The following is a 16,272-nucleotide window of genomic DNA, read 5'->3' on the forward strand; positions in this document are numbered from 1 at the left end:
CTGTTTATTCGTCATATTATTAACAATCCTTTTAGTTTTATCCTTATTTTCAGCCCAGTGACTTCTCCATATTTATCTAGTTCTTCCAACAATTTCGGTCCCGATTGTTGTGGTTCCTCCATAATAAAGACCAAATCATTCGCGAATGCTTGGAGTTTAAATATTTCTTTTTTAATTTCCAATCCTTTTATATGCGGTTCATTTCTAATTATCCTCGTTAGAACCTCTAGCGTCAGAATAAATAGTAATGGGGATAAAGAGCCTTGGTGGAGCAGTGGGCTAATGCCTCCTTAAGTAACACCAGCTGCCTGCAATTAGTGCAGGTTCGCATCCCACCAGGCTCAAGGTTGACTCATCCTTCCATCCTTCTGAGGTAGGTAAAATGAGGACCCAGATTGTTGGGGGCAATAAGCTGACTTTGTAATAATGCCACTTGGGGTTTGTGTGAAAGCCCTAATAAGCAGGCATATACATAGATTGAAGGCTACTGCTAAGCTTGTAAGCCGCCCTGAGTCTTCGGAGAAGGGCGGGATATAAATGGAATTAAAATAAAAAATAAAATAAAAAAATAAAAAATAAAGGGCATCCTTGTCATGTTCCTTTTTGTATTTGAAATTTCCTGGTTGCTTCCCCATTTATTATTATTATAGCTTCCTGATTAGTGTATATTGCCCTTATTATATTTATAAATTTTTCACCCATATCCATATACCTGAGTTGTCGTATAAATGACTACTTAACATTATCAAAAGCCTTCTGAGCATCTAAAAATAGTAACGCCATTTGTTGTCCACTATGTATTTCGTAGTATTCTAAAGTATCCAATATTATCCTAATGTTATGTTTAGTTTGTCCTTTGGCTAGAAATCCATTCTGATCCACGTGTATAAAGTCATTTAAAAACCTTTTTAATCGCTCAGCTATAATTGTTGTAAATATCTTATAATCAGAGTTAAGTAAAGATATTGGTCTATAGTTTTGGATTGATGTATGATCCGTATTGTCTTTTGGGATCAGAACAATATTCGCCTCTGACCATGACTTTGGGATTTTTGCTTCATCCAGGACTGCGTTAAACACATTTATTGTCCTAAAATATTTTGTTGTACCTTAGATTTCTATCGGAAGGCCATTAGGACCCAATGTTTTATTATTATTTTTGTTTGTTAATGGCTGTAATCACCTCTGTCATCCTAATTTCTTCATTCAAGATATTTTTAATTTCATCTTTAACTTTTGGTAGTGTTGCTTTTTTGAAACATTCCTCCGCTTTCTCCTCAATTTCCTGGTTATCTTCCTTGTATAATTTCTCATAGAATTCCTGGGCTATAATTTTTTTCTCCTGTTCTTGATAATGTATGCTCCCTTTGTCATCTCATAATCTACTAATCCAACTTTTCTCTTTGTTTTTTCAATTTATGTGCAAGCCATCGACCTGGTTTATTTGCATTTTCAAAGAAATTCTGTTGTGCTAAATTTTCTTTTTCTAAGATGTTAAGTTTGTGTTTAATTAAGTCCATTTGTTGTTTTACATTCTTTTTTTGTGGTTCTTGTTGGAGTATTGTTTCTAATCTTTTGTATTCCCCTTCTAACATTTTCTGTTGTTTTTTCTCTTTATTCTTTTTCGCCATATATGCTATAGCTACTCCTCCTTAGCTGTGTCCCAAAGATTTTGGACAGAGGTATCTTCTTTTTTATTTTCTTTGAAGAAGAAGTCCAGTTCACTCTCCATCTTTAGTCTGAAGTCATCGTCTTTTAATATTGACCTTTGTATTTTTTTATTTTTTATTTTATTTTAATTCCATTTATATCCCGCCCTTCTCCGAAGACTCAGGGCGGCTTACAAACTTAGCAGTAGCCTTCATTCTATGTATATGCCTGCTTATTAGGGCTTTCACACACACCCCCAAGCGGCATTATTACAAAGTCAGCTTATTGCCCCCAACAATCTGGGTCCTCATTTTACCTACCTCGGAAGGATGGAAGGCTGAGTCAACCTTGAGCCTGGTGGGATGCGAACCTGCACTAATTGCAGGCAGCTGGTGTTACTTAAGAAGGCATTAGCCCACTGCTCCACCAAGGTATTGTCCATCTAGATCAGGGGTGTCAAACTCAATTTCATTGAGGGCCGCATCAGCTTTGTGGTTGCCCTCAGGGGGCCGGGTGGGTATGGCCTGGGTGGGCGTGGCCTACTGGATGGGCGTGGCTAGAGTGCGTATGGCCTACTGGGTGGGCATGGCCAGCTCTACATTGTTTGCATCAAGGGTGCCTATGGGGGCCTGGGCAGGAGTGGGACAGATCTGAGGGTCTCTGGCAGGAGGAGGGTCTCTGGGCCAGGGCCAAGGCAGCGGGGGCCATTCCCTCAGTGTTTCCAGGACGGCTTCGCGGGCCACATGAAACCACTTCGCGGGCCGGATCCGGCCCCCGGGCCTTGTGTTTGACATGTCTGATCTAGATGATTTTTTGGACCCTTTCCAGCTAAATTTCACAGGTTTGTGGTCTGCCCAGATGCTTGTCTCTATACACACATCTTCAACTTAAGAGTTAATTTCCCTTGACATCCACGCCATGTCGATCCTAGACCACGAGCTGTGCCTATTTGAGTAATATGTGAATTGTCTTGCCTCACGGTTCCTTTTTCTCCATATGTCCTGAATGCTTAGTCCTTGGCCAATTTAAAGAACGATCTTGGTAGTATTTTTCTTTTCCTTTTCCTGGTCTTGTTATCCTTGTAATCCAAATTATTATCGATAATAGCATTGGTGTCTCCTAACACAGAGATCGCGTCATAATCTATATCACTTATGTTGTTATGTAACGTTTTAAAAAACTGTTCTTGGTTTCCATTCGGGGCATATATTTCTACTATCACAGATCACAGATACTATTTTAGAAGAACAAACCATTTTTAAAAATACATGTTCAGGATCAGACCTTAAGATGTTATCTGCTTCTGTTTTGAAACAGTTCTGATGTAATGAATTTACATAAAACATACAGGGACTACATTTATACACAGTAACATTTCTACACTTGTACACAATAATAATCAGAAGCAAGAAATGGGGGGGGGAGAAATTACCTGACCTTTTGGCTAACCTTTTTTTATTATTTCTCTACAGAACAGACAATGCTAGAAATGTGTTAGCCCTACATTTATTGTGCAAGAAGCACAAACCATGAGTACTAGCCCTACATTTGCTGTAAAGTTACAGAAATGGAATTTTGCAAGTCTGATAGCACTTCTCCCCTCCTTTATTTTTATTTCCCAGGAAATTAGGGAGAGCCCCCTTGAGATGCTTCTCACATTCCTTTGGCTTCTGTGGGCTGAGATATGGTTGTCTAGGCTTTTCCTTCTGTCTCCCAAGGTCATTCCCACAGACCATTGCAAAACTGATGTTACCTCTATGCAGTGGTGGGATTCAAATATGTGAACAACCGGTTCTCTGTATGGATGCCGCTTCCGGAAGTCCATCCTGGGCCTGGGCAACAAAAAATTAGCTACCGGTCCTGCCAAACTGGTGCAAACTGGTTGAGTCCCAACGCTGTTCTACATGGAGAGAATCATGCAATAAAGTATCTCAAGGTTTTGTTTTGGGCCTAGTACTTGTCAACATTTTCATAAGCAGTCTAGATGGTGGTTAAGAAGCTTGATATATGAATATAAACAATCAATTAAATAAATAAGTAGTTAAAAATTTAAAACTATGGACATTGAAATGTTAAAATTATGCAAAAGAAAAACAGAAAAAAACAGGAACCAAGAGACAGACGATATAGGGATGAGGTCTTCTTACCCTGTCAACCACTCCAGAGGTGTGTGCCTCCCTCATGGCCCAGAGCTAAGTAGCAGAACCACGTTTTCATATCCTTCCAGAAGGCCAAAAGTGTGGGGGCAGTTCTCACCTCTGGTGGTAGGATCAGGGCCATAGCAGAAAAGGTTCTTGTCCTTGACCCTGCCTGCTGAATTCCTTACCAGATGGGGTCAGTGGCCGCCCTCTTCTGCTGGTGCAAATGGGGCACGCTACTTCCATTGGGGTGAGACGGCTCCTCAGATACAGGACTCATGCCATATGGAGCTTAAAAGGTAATAACCAACACATTGAACTGGACCCAGAAGCAACCTTTGTTAAGGGGAAAATTCCTTTTTTGTAAAATTTGGCCTGAGATTAGAAGACCTTAGGGCGTTCTTCCTCCCTAATCCTAATCTGCCTCAATATGTCTACCTTCTGCCTAAAAACCTTCCACTTGGCCAAGGAGAGGTGGGGGCATCTTTCCACACAACTCTTGCTTGAAACAGGGAGATGATATAATTCCTCTCTGAGAAACAGCTGTCAATCTTATGAATGCCAGGTAATATCATAACATATGGTATGTTCACAACTGGTATCCTGTGATGTTGAAAAAGACAAACTTGTGCACTGACAGATTAAAGGTCATCTAATCCTCACCATAAAACTCTCTTTAAAATGTTTAAAAAACTCTGATTACTGTTTCTGAAAATGTAACAAGGTAAGAAATGTAATGGCAGATGACATCACCTAGCTAGCCATGGCAGATCTCAACAAGGCTGCAAGTTTGGACCTGGTTCATCCATAAATTCTACACTAGACAAGAGAAGTCAGAAAAAAATCTCTGGGAAAACAGAAAGCCAAGCCACTTCCATACTGTTGCCAAGACAATCTATGGAGCTATCAAGTGTCAAGAGAGTCTACCTTTAACAAAGATAAATACTGTATTAAATTCATTGTTTTTATGATTTGAATCAGCCACTAGATGGCAGCAAGTCACCACCTGTAGAAAGCCATATTCCTGCATTTGGTCATGGTTGGAGCCATACAAACCTAGATTTACTTCAGAAAATTGTTATTGTGTCATCAAATTTTATCTTAACAAATACATGTCCAAAATAAAATCAAATACAGCAGAGGGCCTGACAATGATTATTTGTTGTACTTTTATTTGAAAGGATTATTTGCTTTATTTTTCAGTAATAGAAAAATTAAAAGAGCTATTATGGGCTATTATAGGGAGATACTGATGCTTCGTAAATAGCTGAGTGCTGCTGTTGGACAGAAGCAAGCAGAAAGCTTGCTTTCGTTCCATATCAAGGACTTGGTGGAAGAATGACCAAAGTTTATTCTTCCTGTTTATTCATGTCATGACAAACCACAGTGCTAGAACACAACAAACAACCAAGAAATCTATAACCTAGACCTGCACAGATGTATTGATAAGTTCTTAGCAAGTTTTCTTTAACTAACACTGAGCAATTATGGATAATGTTTTGTAGCTGAACAGTTTCAGAAATTTCCAAAAAAGAACCAGATATATTGCATCAGCACCATGGAATCAGTACATTACATCAGCAAATGGAATGGATGAAAGGTTTGTTTAAGTTTTCAAGAGTGCTTTAAGAGCAATACCTGGAGAAAATAAATATACTGAATCATAAACTTTCAAATGTTCTATTTGCATATCAGAGTATAACATACTGAAGAAATCAAACACCAGTGATATAATTTAAGAAGCTGATCCAAGCTGAGCAATTTTCTCATGCTAAGATATGAAATATCTATTGGAGAAACTATGCTACTAAAACTGTATAGAGCAGGGTTTAAGTAGACAACCAGAAAGATCAAAGAAAGAACACATTTTCAGTTCTTGACTTACATATCCCCAAAGCATACACAACAACAAGTTGTCTCGTGGTCACGTGTGGTACTGGAGTCACAGAGTTCCAGTTGGTTGTGACAGATGTTACCCTACTCACATATGAGATCCACCATGGATCTTAGATTTGTAAATATATAGGTTTGTTTCCTAAAAGAGAAGGGTGTTGACTGTTGATTATTCTTTTGCTGATAGCTGCAGTTTTCAGAAGAAAGAAGAAGAAACAAGGTTATCAAGTTATTCTGGATCTAACTTTGGATACCCAACAAGAACTGTTTGATGGACTGAAGATGTCAGGCATTTTAGGAAAGAGCAATCTTGTCATGCTGGAGTTAGTTGGTGGGGAAACCATTTCTGAATGTTTTCAGACATTGGATGGTGACTTGGTGATGCTTTAGTGGATTTCGGCACTGAGGAAAGAAAGGGTTGATCTAAATTACATACAGTATAAGGTCTCTTCAAAATCAAATGTTCCTGATTCCATTATACAAACATTAACTTACCATTTTTGCATGCTAACAATCTCTACAATATTTCTCTGTTAAAGGACATTCCTTTTTTTCTCAAGCATGATTATAAAAATTTCTGAATTATGGTATTGCAAAAGAAAATCAAGTACAATCTATTAGAAGATCATCCCGGTAAGCATAAAACAAGGACCATCTGGATGTAGAATAGCACAGTTCCTCTTAAAAGCTTAAAGCAAATTATAATAAGCATTCATAATAGATTTTTTGAAAAATAAACTAAGATAAGATAACCTTTATTGTCATTTTTTACTATGGGCACAACGACACACATCAAAAATGAAATTTAGTTGCCTGCTCTCAAAGTGAACATATACATGACACAGACCTAAAACACACTATATACAACATATACATTCTCCCAGAAGAAGGAAGCAGAAGCCTCCAGCCTGATGATGACGGATGGGATTCCGTCGAAACGTCGCCCCTACACCTTTAGTTCTATGCGGGAAAAACCCCGAATAACCAAAGATCCACATACGAACACCCGCGGAAACCTCAGAAAACAAACATATACATACTATATACAATATATGTATAGACCTATACCCTACATATACATAACATATGAATATTAAACACTGTCCATCTTGAATATATAACAGAAGAAGGAAGCTTGAGAGTTCACTAGGTTTATACTGTGTGGAACAAGTCTGTGGCTGAATCTGGATGTTCTGCTTCGGATACCACAGAGCCTCCTGCCAGAAGGTAACAAGGAAAACAGGTTGTGAAGAGGATAGGTAGTGTCCCAGACAATCTTACGGACCCTGCTCAAGCAACACTTCTGTGCTATGTCCTGGATGGGGGGGAGGGAACTGCCGATGATCTTTTCAGCCATCCTCACCACTCTCTGCACCACCTTCCTGTCCGAAGCAGTGATGCTTCCAAACCAGACTGTGATGCTGTATGACGATGCTTTCAATCGTCCCCCTGTAAAAAGTGGGAAAGGACAGGGAAAGGAAGATGTGCTTTTCTCATGCGACGCAGAAAATATAGGCGCTGCTGTGCCCGCTTCACCAGTGTCTCGCTGTTGAGAGACCAAGCCAGCCTACTTGTAAACTGCACACCCAGGAATTTGATGCTGGTAACCATTTTTACAGGTGAATCATTAATGCACAGAGAAGTGTGGCTGTGGCTGCGTTTTCTGAAATCAACAAAGATCTCTTTGGTTTTTCTGGTATTTAATACTAGGCTATTCTCCTTACATCAGTTCACCAACCCCTCAATCTCCTTGCAGTAAGCACCCTCATTGTCATCATGAATAAGGCCCACTACTGTTGTATCATCTGCGAACTTCACAATATGGTTGGTGGCAAACCTAGCACAAGAGTCATGGGCCAAGAGGGTGAAAAGCAGCGGACTTAGGATGAAGCCTTGAGGAGAACCTGTGCTCAAGAAAATGGTATTAGAGGTATTTGTTCCAACTTGCACATATTGGGGCCTGTTGGTAAGAAAATCAAGAATCCAGTTGCACAAAGGAGTGTTTAAGCCTAAAAGGTCCAGTTTATCTACTAGATGCTGTGGAATGATTGTGTTAAATGCCAAACTGAAGTCGACAAACAACAAACATACATGAGTATTTCTTTCCTCTAAGTGCTTCAAGCTCAAATGGAAAACGGAAGAAATAGCATCCTCCATAGATCGATTTGGTTGGTAAGCAAACTGAAGCGGGTCAAATGCTAGCGGGAGGCTAGATACAATAATGTCCTTTATCAGCTTCTCAAAGCATTTCATAATGGTGGATGTCAGTGCAACCGGACAGTCATCATTTAGGTGTATAATTGTGGACCTATTTGGCACTGGCAAGATGATGGCCATCTTAAAACACGATGGGACCACTGCCTGCTGCAATGAGCGATTGAAAATATCTGTGAGAACACAAGCCAGCTCTTCTGCGCATTCCCTAAGGACACGTCCAGGAATGTTATCTGGGCCTGCTGCTTTCCAAATGTTAACTTTCCACAGTGTTTTCCGGATATAGGTGACATCAAAGCTAAGCACTTGCTCCTCAGGATGGGGCACAATTTTTCTAACAAGAGTGCTATTTGATACCTTAACTCTTCCAAAGAATGTATTCAGCTTGTTTAGGAAGTCTGTGTCATCCTTGCATCTCGATGGAGTCACCTTATAGTCCTTAATGGCTTGGATTTCTTGCCACATTTGCCTGGTGTTTGTTGGATCCTGAAAAAAGTTCTGAATTTTCTGGCAATGGGCTTGCTTTGTACCTTTTATGGCACTTTTTAAATTTGCTCTGGCTGTTCTAAGTGCCAGCATATCACCAGATTTAAAAACTACATTCCATGAATTCAGTATCTTGCGGACCTCATAAGACAGCCATGGTTTTTCATTTGCCCTCACGACAATGCTTTCATTCGCCCTCAGACATCCTCTATGCACTTTTGGATATATGCAGACACCATGGTGGCAAACTCCTCAACATTTATGTGTTGGTTATCAGTACTAAGGTATAGTTTTATATGTTCTTTGTCCACATTTTGTCCTCATCTTTTTATTTACTTTCTTAAGTTCATTATAAGTAAAACCTAATTTCTGATCATCTCCCCATCTGACCCCATCCCATTAATTTAATTTGACTGTGTTATCCCAATATAAACATAGGCTTGGTTCATAAAACAAGCCATAGCATGTCTGTTTTGCAGCAATTGCACCTGGCTGGATTTGAACAACACACCAAGCTAATGCTTATAAGTTGCAAAGTTAGGTTCACACACAATACACTAAGCCAAAATTAAATGAATCAAACAATTGGCATTGCCTGTCATTTTCTAAACACTATTAAAGGGCAACCCCAAAGCCATGAGAAGTTGGATTTGAAACATAAGGAAAGTCCATATTGTGATGATGATGTATGAACATCTAGATTGGTAATGAGACACAGGGCATGGAAAGGACATTGCTTACTCAGAAGATATTATTCCTGCAAACAGGAAAAATTGTTTTGGAATGCTGTAGGGATAATCGGAAACAGAACAGTAGTTGGGATGGCAGCCGCCGCGGTATTTTCATTTATTATGGGCTTCCAAGAAAGCAGAGTACAATCATAGACAACTTACATTAAGTAATGTTATGCTTAAAAGCACCAATGTGTCCTTAGAGGTCACCTTTGACATCAACCAATTAAAACAGATTCTAATTTATTTTACAGTTGTTCTACTAAAAAACAAACAGGAAGCTGATATGCTCTAGCATAATTTTCATTTCCCAAGGCTCTTAAGCATAGTTTACACAACTGAAAGGATGGAAGGCTGCAGCCCAGGTTGTTTTTTTTTTACAGTATTTCCACCTGATTGGAAAAAAGAGGTAAAAATAAGAGGAAGTGGATAGAAAGTTTCCTAGGAGTTGCTCCATATGCATGTGTGCACGTGTGCAGAAAGCAGCTTCATCAGTTTTGTCTTGTTATTTTCTCTTTAGCAATTTGGCAACCTTGTTCCTCCCACCCCCACCCCAATATGCTTTAGAAATTCCCAGCACAGAAAGCTTGGCTGCTATGGAATGAAAGCGAATCCCCCTCTAGACACAGACTTACTTACTTACTTACTGTACATTTAGTTATATTATATTTAACATAAAGGTAAAAAGTGATATTAAAAAGTGAACTAGCATTTCAATAATTTTGAAATTACCCAACTTTCTCTTTAAAAAGATGAAAATTAAAAGAGATAGACCTAGACATTTTCAGTCTCACGTGGCATCATTAAACTGTCTAGATGGTGGTCTCTCTGATTCTTAATTATTCCTTTTTATTGTATTTAAGACTTTTTTTTTAAAAAAAAGAATTTTTTTTCTTTTGCATAATGTTCTGTTATGATTAGGATCTCTTTTCTAATTTGCTAGTTTCCAGATTATATTGGCAAGTCAGTTCTTTCTTTTTTTTAAAAAAACCCTCTATTTTTAAGGATTAAATTCTAGGCTGACTCTCTGTTGTGAATGCAAGGTGATGGGGTTTTTTCTCCTTTTTTTAGAAAAAGGGGGAGCAAACAGAAAGGAAGAGAGATAATTGGGGAAATCTCACACCACACGGAAAATTCTGAATTTAGAGGACGAAAGATGTAAAAATGCCTCCTTTATCTCCCCCTTTAGTTCTTCTTTTGTGAAATGAATCAAGACTTGACATTGCTTAAACAAGGTTTTTAATATTTTAAAATTCCACCCTCTAAATGTTCTGCGAAAGGAACTAAGCAGGATGGGTGCTCAGAAGTGGTGTTATGACAAGAGGAGATACACGTACAATAGAATTTGGGGGAGAGCAAGGCTACAACAGCTATTTTGGCATTTGAAAGCCGAAAAGTCTTGCAGAAAGCAAGTGTGCGCATGCTGTCAAGTTAAAAAAAACATCTGTCAGATCATACTTTATTTCCTTGCCCATCCTGATGTGCACAAAAGATACATAGATTCTCTTTTATCAGTCAAGAATTAGGGATGTGCAGCAATATTTGTGGTCATGGTCAATCTGTAAAACTAAGACTCATTATCATATAACTAATAATGCAACAATATTCATAAACTTTCCTGTACATTGAATTGCATCCTGGGATATCCGCAGAGGAAGGTCAAGATGAAAAAGATCAAGATGCCAGTTGCAGCTGGGCAAAATCTCACCCTTTTTCATGCAATACAAGCACTTACGTGCATGTTAAAAGAGTACAGTCAAGGGGTGGCGGTTACCGTTTTCACTTTTTTGATACACGCATAGCACAGATGCCCCTAAATACAATGTCCAGAATTCTCACACAGGTTAATCTTTAACAATACCGGCTGAGTATATTGCAAACATAACTAACAGGCAGGTTAGCAGCTGCCCACACCCCTTTTCTTCTCAATGTTTCTCATGGTATGGTTCTCTTTCTTTCACTCTTTTGAAATTACAGTTAAAAAAAGAGCTTTTGGGAAACTCAAAAATCTCTTGAAATCATACTTTAGCTAATTAGATTGATTGCCACAAAGGGAAAATATTTATTTATTTAGCATATGGCATAACGTACATGGACTAGCAATATAAATTAATATTTGAGCTAGATTAGTAGAACCCAATGAAATATAAATGTCGAAAAGATCTATGTTCAAATATCAATGTCTCTAGGCCATCTAACCATTGAAATGCAGAACTGTTTATCTTAAAATAATCAGACACCGGACCGGTATATGCTCTCAGATTACAATTAGTCACAATGGGATCTACAGTTTGACATGGAAAATAATAAACCTATCATTCCAAATAGTAAGCCAAAAAGTGTAGAAGAGGCTTCTTCCATGCATGGTATGCCTGGCAATGCCCAACAACATAGGAAATAGCATAAAGAGCATAAGAATTGATGAATGGTGTCCCCTCCCTCAGGAACAGAAACAATAAAAAGTGTGATGATACAAAAAAACTTGTCAATACAAACTATGAGAAATGAATATACTCATTTGGTATTATAGATACTTTTTTCTTCCTTAGTTCAAATAAATCTGTGCAGCAGATTTCCAGAAGAGTGTTAAACCCACATTTGAGAATAGTCTGTGCTCTTTTAAAAGAAGGCTAAACCCAAGTGTCTAAGGATACCACATAATGTGTAAACAGCATTATGCCCTCAGTCCTGTACCACTTCAGAAAATAACAAATTTCTGCTGAATATCAGAAAATTTCCAGCTGAAAGAAACTTCTGTTGTCCGAATAATCACACAGGGAACTAATTTGTTCTCCTTCTTTGGATGTGATCAAGAGAAAGCTGAGCTGGTCAATGATCTGGACAGGATGCTTGAATTTGGATTATAATTTTGAACCAGGTGTGAGACTCAGGCTTAAGTGGTGGCTTCCAGTGCTATGAAACTATTAAAAAAATAAAAACATTACTGATTGGCATTTAACTCAGCATAAATTAATGTTCACATTGTAGATAATCTTCGGAATGTACTTCTCACTATAATGGAGAAGTCTGAGATTGGGTAAAATTGTTTCTACTATCTAAAAAAGCAACCTCAGGGACACAGAGCTATTTCTGACTCTGTTCTGGAAATCAGTGGCGTAGCGTGGGGGGTGCAGGGGGGGCCGGCCGCACCGGGCGCAACATCTGGGGGGGCGCCCATTAAGCTCGCCGGAGGGGGACGATTCTGCTTCGCCGAGGGTCGGAGGAGTGAGCGAGTGGGCGGAGCGTAGAAAGCAACCGCATTTGCTGCGTCCAGCCAGAGCGGGATCCCGTCCTCTCGCGGCTACGGATCGCCTCCTTTCTCGGGTGGGGGTGGGGAGGCTTGGCGGCATCTCGCCTCCCTCTCTTTCTCCCGCCGTGGCTCTCCTCCGCTTGGCTCTCAACCTGCAAGCCCGCCCCCCCGACCCAGCTCCCGCCCCCGTCTCCTCCTTTCCCAGAGGTAAAGGTAACAACTGCAGCCGCCGCACCTGCGGCTGCTTGCTGCTCCTCCTCCTCCTCCTTCTCCTCCTCCTCCTGCCGTATTGACTCTCTGTGGCCACTCGGTTCCCCCTGCAGGAGGCGATCGGGACGCCCCCCCGACACACGTCGCCAGCAGCGAGAGTTTCCAGCCAGTCTGGCGAATCTTTGGGGCAAGGTGCCAAAGAGAAGGAGGCGGCTTGGCTTGGATAAGCAGCGTCTGGGCAGAAAATAGGTCAGGCGCCACAGCAAGTATGAACTCCTGGGGTTCAGCCTAAGCAGGCAAAGCTGCAGGGTGGGTTGGTTGGCTTTTCCGGCTTTGGAATAACCTTGGGAAGCTGAGGCATTGTAAGTTGGAAGTCATTGTTTGTTGCCTAACATGTTGGGTCACCCCACACCACATGGTAAGCCATAAACCGTGGTTGGTATCCAGGGTTTAGGACAAGATGGAGAAAACTAGCCAATTGTGGGATCATAAATCTTGATGAAGCCCATCATCGCTCCATGTGATGTATGAACTCAATCTACAAACGTAGTCCAAGCCTATTCACATCTGTTGTAAGGTCATTCTCTCGTGGGGTTTATCTTGACATCCACTAAGAGTGGAACAAACATGCCCCATTAACCATTTTCAACGCCATGTCCTCTCTTTGTCTCATCCTAAATCACAGCTGAGGCACCTTAAAGTTGCCTTGTTTCAGTTTTAAACTAGCATTTTCCCTCTTCTCCAGAGACCCTTTTTTGCCTTGAACCTAACTCAGGGGTAGGCAACCTTGGCTCTTTTATGACTCATGGACTTCAACTCCCAGAATTCCTGAGCTAGTGGAAGAGACTCGAGTGCTAAAATCCACGGGTTAAGGGGCGCAAATTACTTGCCTTGCCCCGGGTGCTGACAACCCATGCTACGCCACTGCTGGAAATTACCCTTAAATGAGAGTCTCCTTCACAGATAAGATGGTTCTTAAGCAGCCATTCAAATGTAGGTATTGACCACAGAAAATATCAGTAAACTCATGCCCCATGAGATGGCCACAGTTTCATGAAGTGGGAACCAGGCCAAAAAGAATCTGAGAAGCACAAAACAGAAGTCTAAAGAAAGAACAAGAATAACCAAGGGAACAAGCACAGTTGAAGAGAAAAAGGCTATAGTAAAAGGAAGAATCATAATATGAAGAGAAGTTAAAAGAGGAAGGAGCAGAAAAAATCATTAATAGCCAAAAGAGATTCAAAAAGATAAGCTTAAGAAACTTATTTACAATTTTATATAGAAAATATGCAATCCAGAAAGTGTTTATTTTAATTAATGCTTAAAAAATATCTAATATTAGATTTACGCAGACATATATGAAATTAGAGCATGCTGGCAGATTTACGTAAATAGATTATTTTAATGTAAGAAAGTAGTGTAAGGTAAGTCAGATTTTATATTTTCTAGTCCAATATGATTTGATCTTTAGTTTACTAATCAGACCAGTCTTCTCTAACATGTTCTTTATAGACATGTTGGGACTTCAATTTACATAATATCCTGAACACATGATGGATATTATAATCCCACACATTTTAAAGCACCATATTGGGGAAGAATTCTGAAAGGGTCCATAGATGTGGGTGAGGGATACCTGATTATTTCAGGGTCATTTGCAAGAGATGTCATATTATTGTGAGTACGAACACTGTCATCTGAGATTTGGACCGACAGACTTGATTAAATTTGAGGAAAGCCTAAGGCTGAATTTGCTCTTTGCTTAATAGGAAATAAATGAAGAATGGCTTTTGCCATAAATCATGTGGTAACCATATCATTTATAAGGGTCTCATTAACTGGATCAGTTCCACCCTGTGAAATAATTCTATAGTGCCACAACACTTCTAAGATGAGGTATTAAGATCAAGATTTCTACCTGTTTTGGGCTAAATTTTAGTACCTATTGTTAAAATTATATACATAATATCTGCTTGTTTTGATTTAGGTTGTCCTAAGTGGAATCTTTGGTACCTTCAACAAAGATTTTTAAAAGAGTCAGAAGTGATCTCAGCATGTGACTTGGACTTTTGCTGTTAGAAGAGGAGATGCTATTTGTTTATGAGAATGTCATAATACATCAGCCAGAGAAGGAAGGAAAAAAGTCTTCAGTAGGTGTTAAAAATTTTTTTATAGTTTGTTTGGCTGATACAACAAAGAAAAAAACTTGGAAATTCTTCTCTCTAAAACTAGAGAGAATAACTTATTTGAGGCAGTTCTTTTTTAAATTCCAGGGCGGGTGAGAAGCAATAAATGTGCATGCCTTCCTTTGACATGTGGCTTGAAAAATCCCCCATGAACCAAAGACGAACAACAACAGTTCACAGAGTGTTAACAACTATTAATTAAGGAGGCAACATTTAAATGGAAGATTGAGATATTTTTAAAAAGGCATTTAACTCTTTCTAGAGCTTGCTTTCATAGGCAACTGAGAGAAAGAAGTATGCTCTTCTCATAGAGCTATTAAATACAGCCATTTGAGCAGGGGCTACTTTGAAATGGCAGCTTGGCTTGGTATTTGAACATAGAGTGCTTGTGACAACAAGGAAAAGCTGTTTATTTAGGCCAGGAGTGTCAAACTGCCAGCCCGTGGGCCGTATGCATCACACCAAAACTGCGCCCACCCCATTGCCGGCAATGGGGGAAAAGTCGCGATATGTTGTGACACGTCATGTCACGTTGCAAGTTTGACACCCCTGATTTAGGCTGATTTTTTCCCCCCCTAAAGTCAAAATTTGCAACAAGGTGCAGCTGAATTTCAAGTAATTTGTTTCATAGATAGCATGAAAAATTTCTATTACTCAGCATTACAAGAATTAGATTTTAATAAGACGGTGTGCACCATTGTTGGCTGAACGTGATAGATCACCAGATGGAGGACACCAAATTGAGGAATATTTTCCTTAAATATTCTTGGACAGCAGGTTTGTCTGGAGCTGAATATGGAAAATAGGCCTAAATATTCCATTAACTTTCTGCTCACAGCCTTACTGAAAAAGGGATAAATGGGAGGAACCTGTGCAGAAACCCTTCCCCACCCCAGATTTCCAGAACAGAGTGTAGTGAGAATTGACGCAGTTAATAGATTTGCCAATCATTCACGATGTAGTTCAGAAGCACTCTACCTATTGCTCCACATTTTTCTCAAAAGCTTTCAGCATGATGTGGCCTACATGCTTGTGAGCCTGGAGCATACAGGAAACACTTTCAACCAATTATTTCTTGCAAATTTGTCCATCTGAGCTAGTTTACAGCTGAGTGTATAATGTAGAGAATGTCAGCCAATTAAAAGCATGTGTGTTTTGTGTGTGTGTGTGTGTGTATGAAGAATGATTATTTACAGAGTGAAATGCTACAGAAAAATAATCAAGAATATAGAAAAAAGGAGATAAAAAGAAAAATAGGAAAGACAGAAGAAAATGTGAACAGTATACATCAAGGAAAGAGAAAGTGAGTTCCAGTCTTTTTTTGCGGCAGTTACAAAGTTAATACTGCTCTCACCCTCCTGAATTACAATAACCCAGTTCCTTTCTCCCCATACTTTTAATCACCATATCTTAAGTTCATCAGTTCATTTTTTATTCATTTTCAGCCCATAAAGGGTTTCCAGTCTTTTATACAAGTAGTTATTGCTCCTTCCCTAATTAAGTAACTCATTTAG

The sequence above is a fragment of the Vipera ursinii genome (assembly GCF_947247035.1).
Source record: "Vipera ursinii genome assembly, chromosome: 1".
Classification (NCBI taxonomy): Eukaryota; Metazoa; Chordata; class Lepidosauria; order Squamata; family Viperidae; genus Vipera; species Vipera ursinii.